Source organism: Pithys albifrons, chromosome Z (assembly GCF_047495875.1).
Source record: "Pithys albifrons albifrons isolate INPA30051 chromosome Z, PitAlb_v1, whole genome shotgun sequence".
In the NCBI taxonomy this organism is placed as follows: Eukaryota; Metazoa; Chordata; class Aves; order Passeriformes; family Thamnophilidae; genus Pithys; species Pithys albifrons.
In genome coordinates this window covers 2,144,050-2,163,405 of record NC_092497.1, presented here as the reverse complement: position 1 = coordinate 2,163,405, position 19,356 = coordinate 2,144,050, and the positions used below count along the sequence as shown (strand labels likewise).

Sequence of the window (19,356 nt, the reverse complement as noted above, 5' to 3'; positions counted from 1 at the left end):
AGAGAGGAAAAAAAACAAAACAAAAACCTTCATCAGATCCAGGACTGAGTGTCTGGTTAAGAAAGGCTGGCTCTGGAGAAACCTTCTGCCTGCAAAATGAGAAAACACTGAGCCAGGCCTGCTCCTGCTCTCCCACCACCACGGTCAGTTCATCTGCTCATCACCCGTCCCTGTATCACAAAATCACCTAGCAACACTGTGCCATGGAGGTGCAAACCCACCCCATCCTCCCACTGTATCACATCTCCTGTGACAGCTGGGAGATGAACACTCCGGAAACGGATCACAGCCAAGCAGCTTTGGCTGCTTCACCCATCCAACCCCCAGCTAAACACTATGCTTTGGTCCCTGTGGGATTATCAACTTCCCAGGGCTTTCTGCAACCATAGTTCAGTTGTCAGTAGTACCTCAGTGGTACCTATGATGGTATCTGCAGTAGTACCTGCAACAAACCCACAACCCACAGGTGCTGGGGTGCAGAGGAGGAAGGTGTATGACCAGTGTCCCCCCAACTCTGCCTGTAAAAGTCTCCTGTCCCTCTTAGCTTGGGAAAAACTTTTGAGAAATGGAGCTCTACAGAAGCTCCTGGCCACCACGTACACTTCCAAATGATGGAGACAGCAGGCTGACATCTCCAAACAGGAAGATGACACTTCCATGTGGGTGGTGTTAGGTGAGTAGAACTGTCACCAGCACGTGCCAGAGGAGATGACAAAACACACTGATGGTTGATAACATGGGTTACGTAGGGGCTGGTTGCTGAGGGATGAGCTGGCCCAGCAGCTTGGCAGAAGGTGGGCCTCAACCTCAAGGTGTGAGACCCCCACTAGTAGGCAGCCATCACATTAACAAGGTCCTGAGGCCCCCTAGTACAGCTTAGGGGGTGGTCCAGTTCTCCTCCTGGATAAGGACAGAGAGAAAGACCACCATGGCTAATACAAAACTGGGCACATATGATATGGAAGTGCCAGCTGGAAATTGCTCCTGTAGCTCAGCAATCAGATGCAGATGCAGTATTTGCATGCCCAAAAAAGTGATGATCTGGGGTATCTTCCCTGAAATGACACAATCAGTTCACACCTTTTCCTTAAACCTGGGTTTGCACCTGAGTTCTGGTCAGGTCAAGTCCATCAACCCATGGAAACTGTGACGGAAACAGGATCTCCACGCCAAGGCTTAGTGGTGTGCAAAGTAAGGAAACAGCCACTCATTGTGGGAAGTCTCTCAATTTTACATGAGGGGGTGAAAATCACTGCAAGGAGACACTTATTATCATGGGGCAGTTGGAGATGGACACACTGCCTTCTCTTCCCAGGGTCCACAAGAAGTTCCCAACTGGATCGGTTACTCAAGCATATCCTTTCCTTCCTTCTCCAGGCAGCCCTTGTAATGGATTTACTTGGGCAGGGTCCCACAGCACTACTTCCCATTACTCATGACACAGGAATCAACTGGGATCCTCTCCCACCCACTCACTACTTTTAGATGGAGCCACTGATCTTGAGTCAGCCTTCATGGGATTCTCATTATTTTTATGGGAAAGTGCCAATAGCCTTTTTCAAGTGCAGCTGACCCGTGGACGACTGTCCCAGGATGGAAGAACCAAAGGGCCCTGAACACCCCACCCAATTTATTAAACTGGTAAGATAATTGCTTTGCATGTACACCCAAGGAACAGAGGAAACCCACAAAGGGTAACCTTTATGATGGCCTCTAATTTTCCTTCTCATGCTTCTACAACCACCAATCAGGGGACATTTAGGCAGTAGCAATGCATGGAGCACAGGTGGAGCACAGAGTGGCTGCAGACCAGCAATACAGCCATGAACAGCCCCTAGAATGGGATTTCCCTGCAGCTAATGAGTCCATCTGCTTTCAAGAGCATCCAGCTGCTCTGACCCTGTGCACTCCAGCACGACCTCCTTCCTTAGCCCCAGCCCTGTTCAGATCATTAGCTGACAAGGAACTGCCACTACTGAAAACTAATGGCTCTTTTTCCACTCAACAACCAAAAGTGCTCAGCAGAGGGGCAGAGAGCTTAATGCAAGTCACTGTCAACACACCCACGTGGGTCAGCACCATCATATTTGTTTAGGACAAAATTCCTAGAGAAGGCTGCAAAAATCCTGCTATGTCTTGGCTTCATTCCAGAGCTCATCAGCTCTGCTAAGGCTGATGCACAATCTCCTCCTGGCATCAGGGCAAGGGCTGGCCTTGTGTTTCCCTGGAGCAATGCTGGGCTTCAGCTTTAACTTCCAGCTAAAGTCTCCTTCTCTCTACAGGTTCTTCATTGCACCTGCTCTCCATGGCAAGGGAAACTCACAGACACAACAGCTTGCAAAGCAACACATTGTTGTAGACAGGTGGGGGTTGGTGTCTTCTCACAAGCGATAGGGTAAGAGGGAACAGCCTCAAGTTGCACAAGGGCAAGTTTAGATATGATAAGAAATTTCTTCATGGGAAGGGTTGTCTAGCCCTAAACAGGCTGCCCAGGGCAGTGGTAGAGTCCTCACCCTAAAGGTATTCAAAAACCATGTAGATGTGCCACCTGAGGATACTTAGTGGTGGCTCTTGTCATGCTGGGGGAACAGTTAGACTTGATGATCTTAAAGGTGTTTTCCAACCTAAACTGAGTGTCTAATTTTATGATTTCACTTAAAAAAATAAATCTCTAAGGTTCAGGAAAATCCTCATGGGGCAATAAATGTGAGTTTCTGGGCTAAGTAAAGGCTGCATCTCAGTCACAGTTTCATTAACCCGTTGCCATGAAGAACAGTGGCTATGAACAACCACAGCCATGGTCCACCCTCTGAGCCAGTGAACAGGGAGCTGAGGAGGATGCCCTGGCGTCCTTGTAGCAGTTTCCAAAATAGGATGGGTACTGTCGAGAGCAGCCCAGGCTTCATTCCCCCGTTCCCAAAACACACGTGCAATGAAAAGCTATGGATCAACCAGGCTTGCCTGTGGCTTCCCCCTCAGCCACAAGGTCCCTTTTAGCTTCTTGGGGTGGTTTGTAGATGAATCGAACACACCCTCTTGGATATGACATTCAAGTTTCTAATTACCCTCCTTGAATACATCACTAACATGCCACATCAGCTCACTGGTGGGTCCGTTCCTCTCTCCACGTGTCTCTCGAAATGGAGCTTCTGCCTCTCTTCAGAACACTGACCTCTCCATTGCCTGGCTGGGGTGAGCAGCAGAGCAAGGAAAGACAGTTCCCAAACTGGTGATGGGCCATGCTTGTCCTGCTCTTGACATCAACCCCATGCGAAGAAACAGCCTTTATCACAGAATCACCAAACAGTTTGGGTTAGAAGGGACCTTTAAAGGCCATCTAGTCCAAATCCCCTGCCATGAGCACGAGTATCTTCAGCTAGGTCAGAACCCTGTCCAGCCTGACCTTGGATGTTTCCAGGACTGGGGCACCCACAGCTTCTCTGGGAAAGCTGTGCCAGTGCTTTACCACACTCAAATAAAAAACTTCTTAATAACAAATAATCTAAATTGATCCTCCTTCAGTTTAAAACCATCGCCCCTTTGTGCTATTGCAACAGACCCTGCCAAAAAGTTTACCCCTCTGAGACACTGGCAGGGGCTCTCAGGTGTCCCTGGAGCCTTCTCTTCCCCAGGTGAAACCCCCCAGCTCTCCCAGCCTGGCTCCAGAGAAGAGGGGCTCCAGTTCTGGAGCATCTCCATGGCCTCCTCTGGACTCGCTGCAGCAGTTCCACCTCCCTCCTGTGCTGAGGACTCCCAGAGCTCTCTGTAATATGTCCACACTGGGAACAGCCCTGCCTTAAACAGCACAGACAGTCACACATTCCCAGAGGACTCCCAAGGATTCCATCCATGCTCTATCCCTGACCAGCCAGCAGCTGGAATTCAGCTCACCAGAAGCACAGGATAACCTTGGACTGACAGCCAGCAGCACAGACCATGGGCATTTCCTTCCCTGGGTCCATGCCATGGGGTGACCCTCAGGAACAGCCTGATAAACCTGTACCATACCCTGGCATGCTGGGCAGGATTCAGCTCCAGATTAAGGCATTTCAGTTGGGATGCCCATGTGCAAAACCTGGATTTGGTTGCCTAAACATAGGTTCTCATTGCCACTGTCTCACTGGACTCCCTAAGGCATCGAAGACCCAAGTGTGGCTTTGCCAGATACAACTCTGGACCTGCATCCTCCTTGATTCACAAATGGAGATTAAGCCAGTCTTAAGGTAAAAGCAGACACCCATGTCCAGCAGCTGAATTGTGATGTCTGTCCCAACTCTTACTGCAGTCCATGGGGGTGCAGTCAGCATCATTTGGGGTGCTTGGTGAGCCATTTAGTTACTCAAACACCAGTACTTGTTTTTGGGGTGTGAAACACCTTCCAGACTTCACTGATCAAACATCCAGCAACTCTAACAGGACATGAGCACTGAGTTAATATTTTTATCTCTCACTGCAGCCCACCTCCAGCTCCTGGTCCAAGTTTCAACAGCTCCAAAATAAAACCCATTTGCACTGGATGAGGATGCCCTCCAGCTCTGCACTCCTAGGTCCCTGCTGTGATGAGCAGCACAACCCTGGCACATCAACACTTCCAGGACGGTTCCAGTGTTTGTGTGCCTTCTGCATAATAGCACTGAAATAAATAAATTTGACAAAGAAAAGAGAAGGAACAACTGATATGCAAACCCATGTCATGAATCATTCACCAAATCTGCTCTCCAGTTTTCAAATAATCTTGGAGGTTGCTTCCAAAGTGCTGTTTTCAAACCCTCTGTTAATCTGGGAAGCAGATGCTGCTACAAGCTGTGTTACAGCATCTTCAATAAATCCCCAGCAGATAATATTTTTAAATGCTCAGGAACTTTGCAATCAGGTTTTTTTACACCTTCTTGGCACATCTGAAAACCTAACACCATAAAAAAACCTTTGCTGTGATTCAGCTTCAACAAACAAGCCTAAGGCGGGGGAATAGCTCATGTCATATCTCCCCTCATGCACAGGTAATCCCAAACTCCTCCCAGAGGACTCTTACCACTTCCTTTGTATGCTCTCAAAAGTCTTTGACCTCACCAGACACATTAGTGGATGAGGAAGATGCCAGAACTGTTTTCTAGCAGCCTTAGCAATGGCAAGCAAAATCTGGAGCTGCAGGCAAACATTGTCATGTTGTCAGACAGAAAATGAGTGTGAATCCTGTCTTCATTGAAGTTCAGGAGAAAGCTATGAGATGCTGCCTTCCCAACCCAGCTTGAGCATCTGAGGTGTTCTGACAGCAATGAGATGACAGACTGGCCCTTTTGCTATCAACAAAATAAAGCTAAACCTTCCTTTTGTGACACTCACCAGATCAGGGTGGCCCCATCCTTCTGGAGGTGTGTGTAGGTAGGTAGGATGATACCTGACCATGGTACATCAGGATCTGCAGTGCAACCACAGAGCCTGTCCATGGTGGAACACCAGAGCACACAGCATCAGGTGGGAAAAACCCACGATACACCACATTTTGGGGATAATTCTCCTTCCAGTCATTATTGAAATGTGTTGTGGGAAGGAGACACCCAGGGTCACATACCCCTCACACACCTAGCTAGGTTGGGCTAGTTATCTGGAGTTGATCATCAAAGGAGAGAAGCCCCAGCCAAGATGCAGCTGATCTCAGCTACGTATCTACTTTAGGAGAAGAGAAACCATATCACTGAAATTGTCCTTAGTGCTCACCATGAACGGTGAAGGCAGCTCAGGCAGCAAGAGAAGAGGTGGTACCATCCACGTACCCAAACGTGGACAGATGAATCCCACCTCAACAGAAAACACTTCATTCAGCTGAAAACCCCATTTCTGCAAATTAACAGGGCAACTTCAGAGCCTGTAGCAGGGTAGTGCAGGAACCAAGGAATCACTGGAGGCAAGTCATCCACATCTCTGCAGAAAATCCCACCTGGCAAACATACTTTGAAAGACATTTCTATCATGCCTTGACACATGTGGACATTTCATTGTCTAGGCAAGTGTTTGGGATGATTATTGCTGGGTTTTCTTTACTGCCTAGGACTGTTTCTTCCATCAAAAAATGCCCTGACACAGATCATCCCTCCCAACCTGGGAAGAACTGAGTGTGTAGATCATGCTCAGAAGGAGGAGTGGCCTGGCTACATCTTGCTGACATCCTTTCCAAACTCCAATGCTCAGTTTTCCCCTTCCTGTGTGATAATGGAAACAACAATGTCAGCTGTGGTTGGAATGGCTTTGAAATCTACAGCTGAGAAGTGGTAGGTAAAACAGTGCTGCACTCTGCTAGGAATGGAGAAGGAAAGCCAGTAAAGGGGGAAACCCCCCACTTAATAAATAATACTCTATAAATTACATAAAATGAATGCATTAAAAAAATCAATCCTCCAACAAGCAGCTGCTTCATTCTTTGCTGTTGCATCAATATAACAGAGGAAATTACCACCTTGTGTTCTGCAACACATCACACCGACTTTCCTTTACAAACTCTAATGCTCCTGATTGCATTGTCAATTTAAAACTTACCATAAAATGCAGAATCTGATAAAGTTTACAACCTCAACCACACTCACTCAGTGTTTTCATCCAAATCAAATGCACAGGCAACCCCTTTGCTTTTGCAGATACACAACTAGGTATTGACAGCAGATGGGACAGCAGACCAGGGTACCTCAGTTGAGCTTTGCCTGTCCTGGGCAGCCCAGTTCAAAAGAAAGGAAGTAGAGCTGCAAAACAATCCATCAAAGGCATCTGTTGGAAGTGCCCTCTGGTCTCTGTGAGACAGTTCATCCCATGATTTTTAGTGAAGGTGATAAAGCACTGGCACAGGTTGCTGAGAGAAGCTGGGCATCCCTGGAAGCATTTAAGGCCAGGCTGGAAGGGGCTTGGAGCAACCTGGTCTAGTGAAAGGTTTCTCTGCCCATGAACTGCATGGTCTTCAAGGTCCCTTCCAACCCAAACCACTCAATGATTCTATTATCACATAATCAATCACATAAATACATATATATATATATATATATATATATATATATATATATATATTGCATTCTCTATACTCAAACACAACATAACCTTGGATGTATCAGCTCTGGTGCCCCAAACATGCTGCCCCCAAGGTGGGACCAGCATCCCATGATGCTCAGCCAACCTCCTTGCACTGGGACATGCTTAAAATACATCTGTTTCTTAAGCACTTTTGCAGTCTCTGATCCAAAAGGCAGTGTCATTTCCCTAATCCTGCGTTTCCTTTAGAAATTTAAAACCATGCAGCTCCTACAGAGAGGATGGTGTGAGCTTTTAATGAAGGCAAGGAGAATGCAGCTATATCCGTGCCATGAGCTGACCATTTGCTCTTGCAGGCATGTGTTCCACTCATGGGTTGACAAGGGAAAACTAATTAGGCTCCTAATTTTGCTTCCTACATAAATCTAAGTCCTTTTGCTTCTCATCGAAGTGCAGTCATTGTGACAGAAAGCCCATTTCTCTGAATGGGTACAAAGGATTTTTGGCTCAAGCAGAACAAAAAAATGCATATTTCAAGATGCACTTCCTCAGGAGCCATAAAACACCACTCAACGCCTGCAGTCTGCACGCACCCTGAAAGCTCTGGCTTAAAACCCTTCCCAGATTCACCCTCAGCTCAAAATTACAGGATATATTTGGGGAGGAAAGTTATTTTTTTGCAGTCAGCCACTTGCCTTTGTGACTGACTGAAACTGTGATGAGATGGATGCTTGAGGAAGCAGCAAGGGTTAAGCCTTGCAAGAGGACAGGCGAGACTTGGGGATGAAGTAGTTGATCAAAGGCTGGCTCAGAAGTTATTTAAAAATAAACCAGAAAGTAGAACTTCCCAGTGGTTGCTGCTGTAATTACAATGCAGACAACGGAGCTGTGGTGCTGTTAAGGTTACTGGATTTTCCTAGCAGCTGTGTTTAATTTACTTAAAACATGCAAAGCCATCAGGTCAGATCCCATTAGCAGAATCTCTCCAGAGCACTGCAAGACACGGCCAGCCCAGCTCCACAGAAATGCTCAGGGAAAAACCCACAAGTGTAAAATGCTCCTGAAGAAGCAAGAGAGATTCATGCCATGGCCAACACCACCCCTCAGTGCCCCACAGCAGATGCTCAGTGGTCGGTCCCTCCTGCTCATCCATCCTATCCCTTTCCTCCTACCAGAAGCCACCTATTGCCATGGTCTCCTTAGATCACCAGACACAGAACTCAGTGCAAATACCTTGACTGGCTGTGATGGAGAAGGTAACTAGGAAATCTGGGATCGAGCATTTAGGAAAGTCCTGTGTATGCGTTCTGCTGTAACCCAGGTTCTCTCTGTGCCCTACAACTGGCTTACAGTGACATACAATGTCCCACCTGAATCCCTCTGATTTTCATGTTGCACTAGAGAGAAGACCCACTTGTCCTGAATCATGCCCAGAGTCCACCTTGAAGATGAGACCTTGCTGGATTTGTGGGCCAGGATTCCAAATCTGGAGCTTTGTTCACATATATTTAATTCATCAGAAGCCTTTCCAAAATACAGGACCAAAACATACAACCCCTTTGTCAGGAAATACCCTCTAGAGTTCTTTTTCTGTTTCATTTTATTTTGTTGGTTTTTTTCATTGTCCATTCTTTTAACACTGGCTCAGTCCTTTCTCCACCAAAGGCAGAATCAAGGTTTCATCTACTACTCGAGGTTTCTACTAGCTCAATTCTATTTCTAAAATTAGCATCCTGAGAGATGTAATTGCTAGAACAAAAGGTGTTAGGTCACGTTTTGGTCTCTGCACATCATGCTAAGTGCTTCTGCAGCCACCTACAACCACCTCAGAGTCAGCCACAAATGGAAGCTCAAATGAGCCCTACTCAGCAGAGTGATGCAGCTTTCTTGGGTGCTGATGCCACAAAGGAGGGAGGAGAATATGCCATGGGCTCCCTCCTGCACATGAGCCAGATACAGAAAATGGGTAACTACAAGTGTTGCCCAGAGAAGCTGTGGCTGCCCTTGGATTCCTGGGAGTGTCCAAGGCCAGGTTGGACAGGGCTTGGAGCAACCTGGGATAGTGGAAGGTATCCCTGTACATGGCAGGGAATTTGGAATTAGAAGATCTTTAAGGTGTATCTCAACCCAAACCATTCTGTGATTCTATGAATACAAGAGACTAGAATAAATCAGAATAAAACAAGGTAAAACAAAAATAAGTAAAACAAAATTATCCAAAGAGAAACATCATAAATAGCAGAAAACAATGTGAAGCAATGGATTTGTTTCTGGGAATTTGAAAGCACCTGACCAAATTGCATAACCCTGGTTGACAAGAACCAGGACTTCTGACCATCAGAACGCCTCCTGAAATCAGCAGCTCCTGGCACTGTGTACAAAGAACCCCAGCCTGGAGTCCCTGAAACAGCTTGAGATCATTCTTCCAGCATAAAATCCAACATAAACTCATCCTTCATGGCTTAGAAAGGTGTGAGACTTATTTGCATAATAAATGACAAGGTAGGAATATAGATTCCTGTCAGATCAACCCCCTTCCCTTTGAAAGAAATCTATTTATTCTGAGAGAATCGTCTCTGCTCCAGATAAATGGTGTTTGCAGTCAGTTTAGCTTGCTGCGATATGCATTCTTTTGCATGCCTGTAATGAATTTTCACAGCTAGAGCCCTAATCCAGTCTAGTCATGGAGGGTTTATCAGGACCTCTTATTTTATTTCTACCGGTAAATGGGAATTGCTTTCCTTATCGCTATCTAGAAGCACCTGACTGATTTTTGCTTCATATTTCCTATTCCACTGGAATTCAGGATGCTGTGTTATCTGATGCTGCACAATTGTCACTCATGTGAGCTGCCTTTTCATTTTAATTTGCTGGATTTATTGCTCTTTGTTTGTTTGTTTGTTAGGGTTTTTTTTTCCCAAGAGATTTTACTTTAAGATCTGAGTCCCTCCTCCTTGCTCCCTTCCATCCTCCTGGTCACATTTCTTGGGTGATCCTTGGGAAGGCAGAATCAAGGCTTGTCTTGCCTTCATCTACTTGATGCCTTTGAACAACGTGGTTTAGTGGAAAATGTCCTTGCCCATGGCAGTGGGTTGGAATGAGATGAGCTTTGACATCCCTTCCAACCTAAACCATTCTATGATGCCTTCCCTTGAGAGAGGACTCAACCATTGGGCTTGTCCCCATGCAATCAACTTTCCTCCATTGGGGAAGAGCAAAACTATGTAATAATAAGCAGAAATTATCCCTAACTTTGAGTTTAAAAGCAAACAAATCGATGAGAACAAGGGCTTGCTGACAGGATCATTACAGCTGCTGCAACCAGGGAGAAGGTACATGGCTCTGGACTCAGGAAAGCTGAACCCACTGCTACTGGAAAGGCACAGAAGACCTATAAATCCTGCAGATAACACCGTGATGGATCAGTAGTGGCAAGACATTAACCTTCACTCTTGAGGAGACACCCAAATGATAACACCTGTAGCCGTGCCACTCCAGAGTTATCAGTCTTGTCACTCGTGAGATAAATCTATCTGACCTAAACCATCATCCTACACTCCTCTGGCTTCCTCACTCAAAATGCTCAGAGATACCAGGAGGGATCAGGAAAATCACACCTAATAATCAATTAAGTGTGTGTAACAATGCCCACAAGGAAACCATTTCCTTCAGTATGTTAAAACACTTCCACAGATCAGGGAAAAAACATGGTAGGCTTGAAGGCTGGTCTGCAGGGAAAGTGCTACATGTCAGTGACAACTGTGGAAGGACAGAAAACAGCTACCAAAGCCTCAAGGAGCTGTCACGCACAGGAAAATGTAAGTTAATTAAAGCCACTTAAACAAACACATCTGAGACAGGGGCATGGGATGTAGGGAGGGAGAATGAAGTGATATTAAAAGCTCAGACACATGGTGAATCCCAGACAGGAGGCAAAGAAATCTTTTTTGCAAAACGTAGATGAGCCCCTTGTTCTGTAGCTGTGCTAGAGAGGGCAATGAGAGCCCCTCTGTCCCAGGGCTATGGGGGTACAGCATTTTCCCAGAGTCCTACAGGGATGCCCAGGCTCAGCCGGTCTGTCCTTCCTCTGGAAAACACCACTGAGGCTTCACTGCTGCTCTCCTAGACCAAACAGTGCTGGCCTGGTATTATCAATCCAATACCTGCCTTCCTAATGTCTCCCCTTCTGCCCCTGCCACAACATGCAACTGAAACCAGAACCAAAGCAAAGGATCTTTGTGGCTAAGTGCAATGATGTAAATCCACCTCAGATACAACACCAGGGCCAACATCAACTCCACCTCCTCTGAGTACAGTCTCCCTCAAGACTCCAGAGCTGACTTACCTCCTCTCCTACTATGCTCAGAAGTTGAGTACAGGTTACTCACACCAGCCATCGCTAATATAAAAGCAAAACAAGAAAGATTTTGATAGGCTGTGTGTATTTTTATTGTAATCAGCTCCCAAAGAAACTTAAACTTGGCTCTTTATATATTCCTTTCAGCATCACTTCAAAAGTGGAACCAAAATACCTGCATGGGGTTGGATCATCATGGAGAAGCTGTATCTGCTAAAGCAGATGCTCAGCCAGCCCATTGAGATCTTCCTGCTTGGAAAGCAGCACTGGGCAACTTCAAATGAGGCTGATGGGAAGGGAAACAGGAAGCAAATCCATCTGCACACCATCAAATCCCTGCTGGGATGACAGCATGCAAGACTGCTGTCTGCAAGAGGGAGTCTTGCCATGGCATCAGCCCGACCCAGCTGGAGCGCAGGAAGCATGGAAACACAGATGGAGCAAGAAGGAACCAGGCTTCCAAAGCATCTTAAGCAGCTTCCCATCCTCCTTTACCTGCTGGGATGGGGATGATGCAGCAAACCCAACAACAACACAGCATGCACCTCCAGGAAAGCCAGGAGGCTACTGGAATCTGGTTATCTTGGTTAGCAGGGAGCTGGTGCAGCGAAGGACCTGCGTCACAGAGTACAAGGTCTGAGATCTCCTTCCTCATCTCTGAGCTCATTTTCTAACTCCAAACCAGGCTTTGCTACAGATCTTTTCTTTCAACCCTTGGGAAGAGTAACTCATCACAAGTCCCATGGCGCCAGGGAGACCTTGGACTCCCCTGAAGTGCCTAAAGGGGCTCCAGGAGAGCTGAAGAGGGACTTGGAACAAGGCATGGAGGGACAGGACAAGAGGGAATGGCTTCACACTGCCAGAGGGCAGGGATAGATGGGATATTGGGAAGGAATTCTTGGTTTCCCAGAGAAGCTGTGCCTGCCCCACTCCAAGGCCAGGTTGGATGGCGCTTGGAGCAACCTGGTCCAGTGGAAGGTGTCCCTGCCCGTGGCAGGAAGTAGAACTAGATGGTCTTTAATGTCCTTTCCAAACCAGACCATTCTGTGACTAACTGGTCTCTTGAAATACAGCCCAGCATAGCATCCCACTCTTTGCCTGCAGCTCTGGGCAGGCAGCCAAGGCCCCCCACCCATGCCCCCAAACCCTTCCCTCCCCAGGGCAACTTCCTTAATGCAGCCCAGCTGCCTGCCCCCACCCACAAAGGGCTGACAGATTTGTGCTGTTCCCTTAGGGTGGGGTAGGTACATTTATTTCCTCTTTGGGAAAAAAGAAAAGAAAAAAAGAAAAAAAATGCAATTAACCTTTTCCTTTCCTTGTAATAGGCAAGAAACTTCCCTGCCACAGAAATAGTTTCAGGACTAAGATATCTGTTCCCACAGCTGCACCAGTGCTATTCTGGCTTAGCTAAAATTAAAGAGCTCAAGTTGTATGTGGGCCTTCATGAAACTGTCACAGGGACCACAAGATTAGAGGACTAGATGGTGACCTGGAAGGCTGATGTCTATTCTCAGCTGTGCCAAAGGATTCTCATGTCAGGGTACGTTGGTCCACTCCTGTTTAATAGAATGTTTTGGGTTGGAAAGGACTAAAGATCATCTGCTTCCAAGCCCCCTGCAGTGGACAGGGACAGCTTCCACTAGACCAAGTTACACCAAGCCCCATCCAACCTGGCCTTGGACACTTCTAGGGATGGGACAGCCCCAGTTTCTCCATGCCAGTGCCTCACCGCCCTCATCATAAAGAATTTCTTCATCATTCAATTTGAATCTCTCTGTGTTTAATTTAAACCCATCACCCCTTGTCCAACCACTACAGACCCTACTAAAAACATCTGGCTGTATCTTTTTTCTAAGCCCCACTTAAGGAGTGAAAGACCAACAAGTCTTGCCCTATCACCTTCAGTACCCATCCAAATACCAGCTAGAGATCCAACAACACTGAAAAAACACAGAAAAGTGCAGGATAACCCTCGCATCCCAGCCACCATCCCCTCTCCCACCATGATCAGGTCCTCTGCCAACAACTGTGCCAGCTATTGTTGGGCACATAAAGCCTGGTCCACGGGGCCTGCTGTCAGCATGCAGCTCATTACTCTGCAAAAGGCTTTGAAATGCTTGGAATATGAAAGGTGCTCCATCAGACCAAATTCAGCTCCGTTTGCTATCACAATACAGTGCATTTCTTTTGTCTGTCCCTTTTGATGATGTGCAATTGTTCCCCTCAGTCAGTATTTCAGAGTCATTAGTTGGAATTAGTAAAGTTCCTGCTGCTGGACTTTTCCAAGGCTCTGTTCTCAGGCTACAAAGAGTCAGTGAGGAGTTGTCCTGCTTTCACTGAGCTGGAGGCACAGCAGGGAGCATTCTGGGGGGAGCAGGCAGTCTGCTCAACTCCACTTTCCCCCTGCAGGCACTGGGAAATGCATGTGCCAACAAGATGCTGTGGGTGGTCGCAGAGGGGCTGGTGCTTCCTGGCCAGTAGGGAACCTGAGAACCTTTCACCTGGTACTCTGGTGGGAACAGGTGAAAGGCTTCACCTAATTGTGTCCATGTTTAGGCAACACATCCCACAAAGTTCAGGTTTCTTGCCCAGAAATCCTCCACTCCCCATTTAAAGGCACCAGCACTGAAGAAGCCACCTTTCTGTGGGTGACAGGAACCTCTACTTAGCATCCCCCAAGGTGAACACAGCTGGATGTGCCGGATCTTGTCCTCTAACCTCCTGCTCATGTTATGCCTTTCCAGCCATATCAGAATGGCTCTCAGTCTCAAGACATTTTTTGGTGAGGACATTTATACATGGCACATACACCTCTCTGGGCAACTAGAGATGTGTCTCATCACAAACTATTTGTTACTTCTATCTTTTCTGAATCTCTCCTCGTGGTGTAAAACCATTTCCCCTTGTTCTATTGCTCTTAAGTCCGTCTCCAGCTCTCCTGGAGCCCCTTTAGGTACTTAAAGGGCTCTGAAGTCTCCACATTGAACAGGCTCTGTTCTCTCAGTCTGTCCAGTGATCACTTTGGTGTTTGTCTCTGATAGAGAATGCATTCCTGTTCATGACTAAGCAGTTACAGCAGACAAATGAAGTGCTGAAGCTCCATGGGCTATGCCCATCTGACATTGCTGTCTGGTCCCAAAGCCCCAGCTCAGGTCTGGGGACCACAGCAGTCCCAACTTGCACCCACCCTACCTGTGGGGCAGCAGACTCTTCCTCATCCAGCCATCCCACCACGTTTTTTAGGATGCAACATGGATAGCTGGCCACCAGAACACTGAAACAAAACAAGGAACAAACCACCCTTATGGAATATCCATTGGGAGAGGAGCTCAGCACCAAACCCAACTCCTTTAGCAGCTGGTCATCTTTCACTGGGCATTGTACTTTCATCCCCTAAGGATTTACCTGAAAATTATCTCATAGATCATCCCATCTAGCACTCACAATAGCATTTCCATTTCAGCACAACCAAATGCAGACAATTCACACCTCTCACCTTGCATTTTTTAAAGTAACATGGTACAATAAAGCAGCCTGCCCAGATTCCAGCCTAATCTAAAAACAACTTTATGGCTTCTAATTTTAGCACTAATCTTCCTTTGCTATGGTTGTGTGATTTCTAATTATTTTATCCCCAAGCCTTGCTTTGATGGATAGTTGTACCTTTTCCAATGCCAAGTGACTTGTAAAGTGCCTTTAAAAAATACGCTGATCATTTCAGGTTCATTTCCAGTTCCTACACAAATAATATTCTCATATATGGCTTCACTGTGGAAATATTATTATTATTAAAATAATAATAATAAAAGCAATGCAATTTAAAAAGGAGAGCTCCATTTCTTAGGACAATCCCAATCTGTTCCTGCAAACACCATATTTTCTCTTAAAAGTTGTTATAGAGCATAAATCTGTTATCAAGATCCAGATCTCTTAATAATTCAGTGCCTTTGGCTTGGCAAAGCTCCCAGAACACTTTGCCTTTATCTATCCCTCTTTTCAGGTTACAACACATCGAAGAGCATTTGGCCACACCGAAACCTCAGGGGAGACTGTGCAAGGGATGACACAAAGTGGTGGCAGAGACACGTTTGCTTTGATGTTCCCCAGGAGCGTTGCATGCCCAAATCCCCTTAATCTACAGCAGCAAATATCATCCCTCATCTGAAGATCTGTTTCAAGGGTTCAGGATGAGTTTCAGGCCCAATGTCCTCACAGGCAGGTGTTTCTTCTCCTACCACGCTCACCTGAAGCAACCTCTTGATCCTCCTAATCACTGGCCTAGATCAAACCTGGGTCTGGTACTGTTAAATTTGCACAAAAAATTTACTGGGGAGGGGATGCTGCCTGAGATGTGTTTCAGGATGCTGAGGCAGCTGCCTGCCTGCCCAGCTCTGCCAGTGGATTGCATGTCCTTGTAGGACCTGCCACCAGCAGCCAGCACTGGAGCAGGGGATGCAGACATGGGGCTGGTGGATGTTTGTTGCGTTATTTCCTTCCCCAGGATTTATACTGCGCTCCGGTCAATTGGAAAACATCCACTTGACCTGCGACCTTTTTGTTTTAGTTACTCTCCCAAGCTTTGACAGCAGCAGTTTAAACACAAAGCATATGAGCTTCAGCATCGAGGAAGTACCCCATCCCCACAAATTCAGAGTGGATGGGGAAAAAGATCACACTGCAGCCCTGAAGGTGACTGTATTTCTCATTCTTCATTTTCCTCTCCTTCACTCTTTGAGCCTGTTTCACCATCCATGTCTTTTCCCTCCCCACTGGAAACCTCAGCTTAGCTCCCCACCACAACATTCAAGAGAAAAGGATACAGGTTGTGGTTTGTTTTAATTCCTTGCACAATGCTGTGTATAGAGTATTTGAAATGGAGATTGTCAAAACAGGAAGCAACCCAGTCAAAGTCCTCAGGCCTGGATCCTGAAAATGTCACCATACAGAGCTGCAAGGGATGGAGAAAAGCTCTCTGTTCCCACACAGAGAGAGGATGCTCTGGGAGACTGGCCAGCGACACACCATCTGCCCTGCCCTCATGCCATCCTGATCTTGGAAGCTGGGTTTTAACCTCTGCTGAAATCAGTACAAAGCTGGTTTTTATTAACTGGGGGAAAAACTCAGCTGATGGGGTTAAAAATTATAACCCTCTGTTGACTGTTACTTTTATTGGCATAGGGAATTTTGTGTGGAATATCATCATGCTCAGGAAGCCAACACTATAGGAAATCCTTCATCCTTAGTGCTTCAGAGTAACATCCACAGCATCCTGCTGGCTTCCTCCTTACTCCTCTTAAAACTCACCCCTGAGGTCCTCACCTCTCAAGCTCATGCTCTGAGTTTGAGCTTGTCTTGCCGGGATAGAAGAGCAAATCTTGGGTCAAATCCTACCCATGTGCCCCAGGCAAGGCACCAGGATGACATTGCATCTCCATGAGGGTGCAGAGCAGGACAGTGCTTGGTCCTAGGCTCTTTGAATTCCATCTATCCACCTTGGAGCAATGATTGAAAGTTTCTCAAAGGCACAACAGTGACACCAGGTTTGGAGGAGAGAATGCAGCTACTGTAAACCCAGATGAATAAGATTCTCACAACTTACTTTTCTGCAGAAGATGGAGGCTGGATTCATTTTTAAAAACAGGCACCTGCACCTGTAGGTTCTGAGCACTTCTTAAAAGCCTGATCTGAAAAAACATCCCTTGCCAACAAACATTGCTATTGCAAGCCTTTGATTGCTTCTGATGGGAGTGAAAACTTCTTGTTGCTTTTGTTTCTTTGATTTTACAGCTTTCTGAGAGTTAACTTCAGGAGAAGCTTCCAAGCAGAATAGCTGGGGACTATTACCAGGATGGTGATCCAGTAATTCTCGTTGCCCAGAGAGGTGGTGGATGCCCCATCCCCGAAAACAGCCAAGGTTGGATGGGGCATGTGGAGCAACCTGGTCTAGTGGAAGGTGTTCCTGTTCATTGCAGGAGGGTAGGACTAGACGGTCTGTAAAGTCCCTTCCAATCCAAACTATTCTATGATGTCTCCTTGGGAAGCAAAGCAGATACACCCTTTCATTGTTGGTATTTTGTAGTGTCAAGCCACTAGAGTGACAACCTCCAGTAGAGAAAAAAAATCCACAGATTCATGGGATGAACAACTAAGAATGTCAATTCAAAAGGCCTGCATAACCCAGAATATCAAATTTCCCCCATCATCCAGGCATAGAATTAGAATAATTACCTAGGGCCTGGTCCTGAAAGGTGCTGAGTGCAGTCAAGTGGTCTCCGCTCAGGGGCTCTCAGCAGGGTCAGTCTTGGAGCCTGGGCAAAACAAGACAGGTTGGTCTTAGTCCAGTATTTATAAAAAGACCCCTAAAACACCTATAATTAAAAAAAAAAAGGCAAAACCAAAAACATTCCAGCTCCATGTGCTGGCCCTCTTTTTCCTGCACAAGGAATTAACAGGGTCTTGCAGAGCATGGCTGAGGAGATGCTCTCCAACCCAGAGGCCTCTTCTGCAGATCCACAATGGATGCCTTCAGCACACAGGAGAATGGGATGGATGTGCCCATAGAGCTTCCATCCACATCCAGAAACACCTGAATGACATTCCTCAGGAGTGCTGCATTTTCCAAGACACCACACCTGGACATGTTACACCGACAACACCATCCCAGAGCTCACATCCCTTCCTGGCAGAAGACAAACTCCAGGGTTGCCTTGTCAAGTCTATGAGAAGTGATGAACCTGGAGATAAGAGGAGTTATCCATGATTCCAGGGAGGAAGGCAAGGAACACCCCTCGGAGCTCCCTGCCGGCTGGCAGGGACGTGCAGCATGACAGCCCCGGGCAGACACGGCCGTGCCAAGGGCAGGGTGAAGGCAGGGAAGAGGATGACAGGGACAGGATGGCTCCTCCACACAGCCTTTTGTTTTGGGAGGTCCCCTGAGATGCTCAGATCACAGTGGCCAAGTGCTCCTTCTTTCCCTAAAAGGGGAATGGATGAGGGGAGGAAAACAATGTACTCTCCTCAGTGGCCTAATGGAAGAACAAAAGCACAGTGATCCCTTCCAAAATTGTCTTTTGAGGAACAGACCATCAAGCCCGAAGGCCCAGTATTTCTGGTTTATTTATTTTTGGATGAATTCCAGCCTGTCAGAGTCTTTCTGTCCTTCCTCTGGGCTCTTGCAGAAACCACCCAAAGCTGCAGGGATCATGCAGGGCTTGCACAGATCCCAAATCCCACAGGGGATTTAACACCCAGCACCTTGTAGGGGTGATGAAGCCAAAGGTGAGCTTCCTCTACCAGACACCATCACAAGCATGCCTTGGCCACAGCGTGGAACAGGCAAGGTGAGGTTGGACAGAGCTTGGAGTAACCTGGGCTAGTGGAAGGTGTCCCTGCCCATGGCAGGGGGTGGAACATCTTTAAGGTTCTTTAAGGACATCTTTAAGCATCCTTTTAAACTTAACCATTCTATTGATAGCCTTGGCCCAGCAGGATACCTTTGGCATGAAGGATCTGCCCCAGCCTGATCCCATTGAAAGCTGGGACCAAAGCTCACTAAAGTGAAAACCAGTACAAAACCACCATCAGACCTTTCTTTGCTCAGCAGCAGTGCCTGCTGGGGAGCAGTAGGGGATTTCTGCTGTGCTGACTGCTCATGGAAAGTCCCTGACTGGCCCACAACCGTGGAAAAAGCGGAAAATAGAACTTTAATACCAAGTTGGTGGCAGGCTGTCTATTTTTCTCTCCTGTGACTGGTTACCATGGATAGATTTCTGAGGTCGACCACGCAATTGTTCGCTGCACTGCTCCTATTAAACAGAGGATGATCAAATCATCCCATTTGTACCATACTTTAATTTCCAGAAATTCTTTGTTCGTTTGTTTGCTTAAATTATTTCTCTCATTTGAAGAAACAGTGCAGTCTTACAAAGCAAGGGCCCAATCTCTCGAGTCACCCTGCTGTGGTTCATTACTTCTACACTAGTTAA

At 46.8% G+C, this 19,356-nt stretch overlaps 1 protein-coding gene across 3 annotated transcripts in view; it reads right to left on the bottom strand.

The window, feature by feature from the left end:
- Positions 1 to 19,356, bottom strand: part of ZBTB7C (zinc finger and BTB domain containing 7C) — a 159,574-nt gene that overhangs the window by 77,598 nt on the left and 62,620 nt on the right. For 2 of the 3 annotated variants that reach the window (XM_071580900.1, XM_071580901.1), the window contains one exon: positions 17,600 to 17,679. The gene's annotated coding sequence lies outside the window, so the exon portion shown is untranslated. Of the gene's footprint in view, positions 1 to 17,599; positions 17,680 to 19,356 lie in introns of those variants that run through there. The other variant, XM_071580903.1, reaches the window with a different exon arrangement.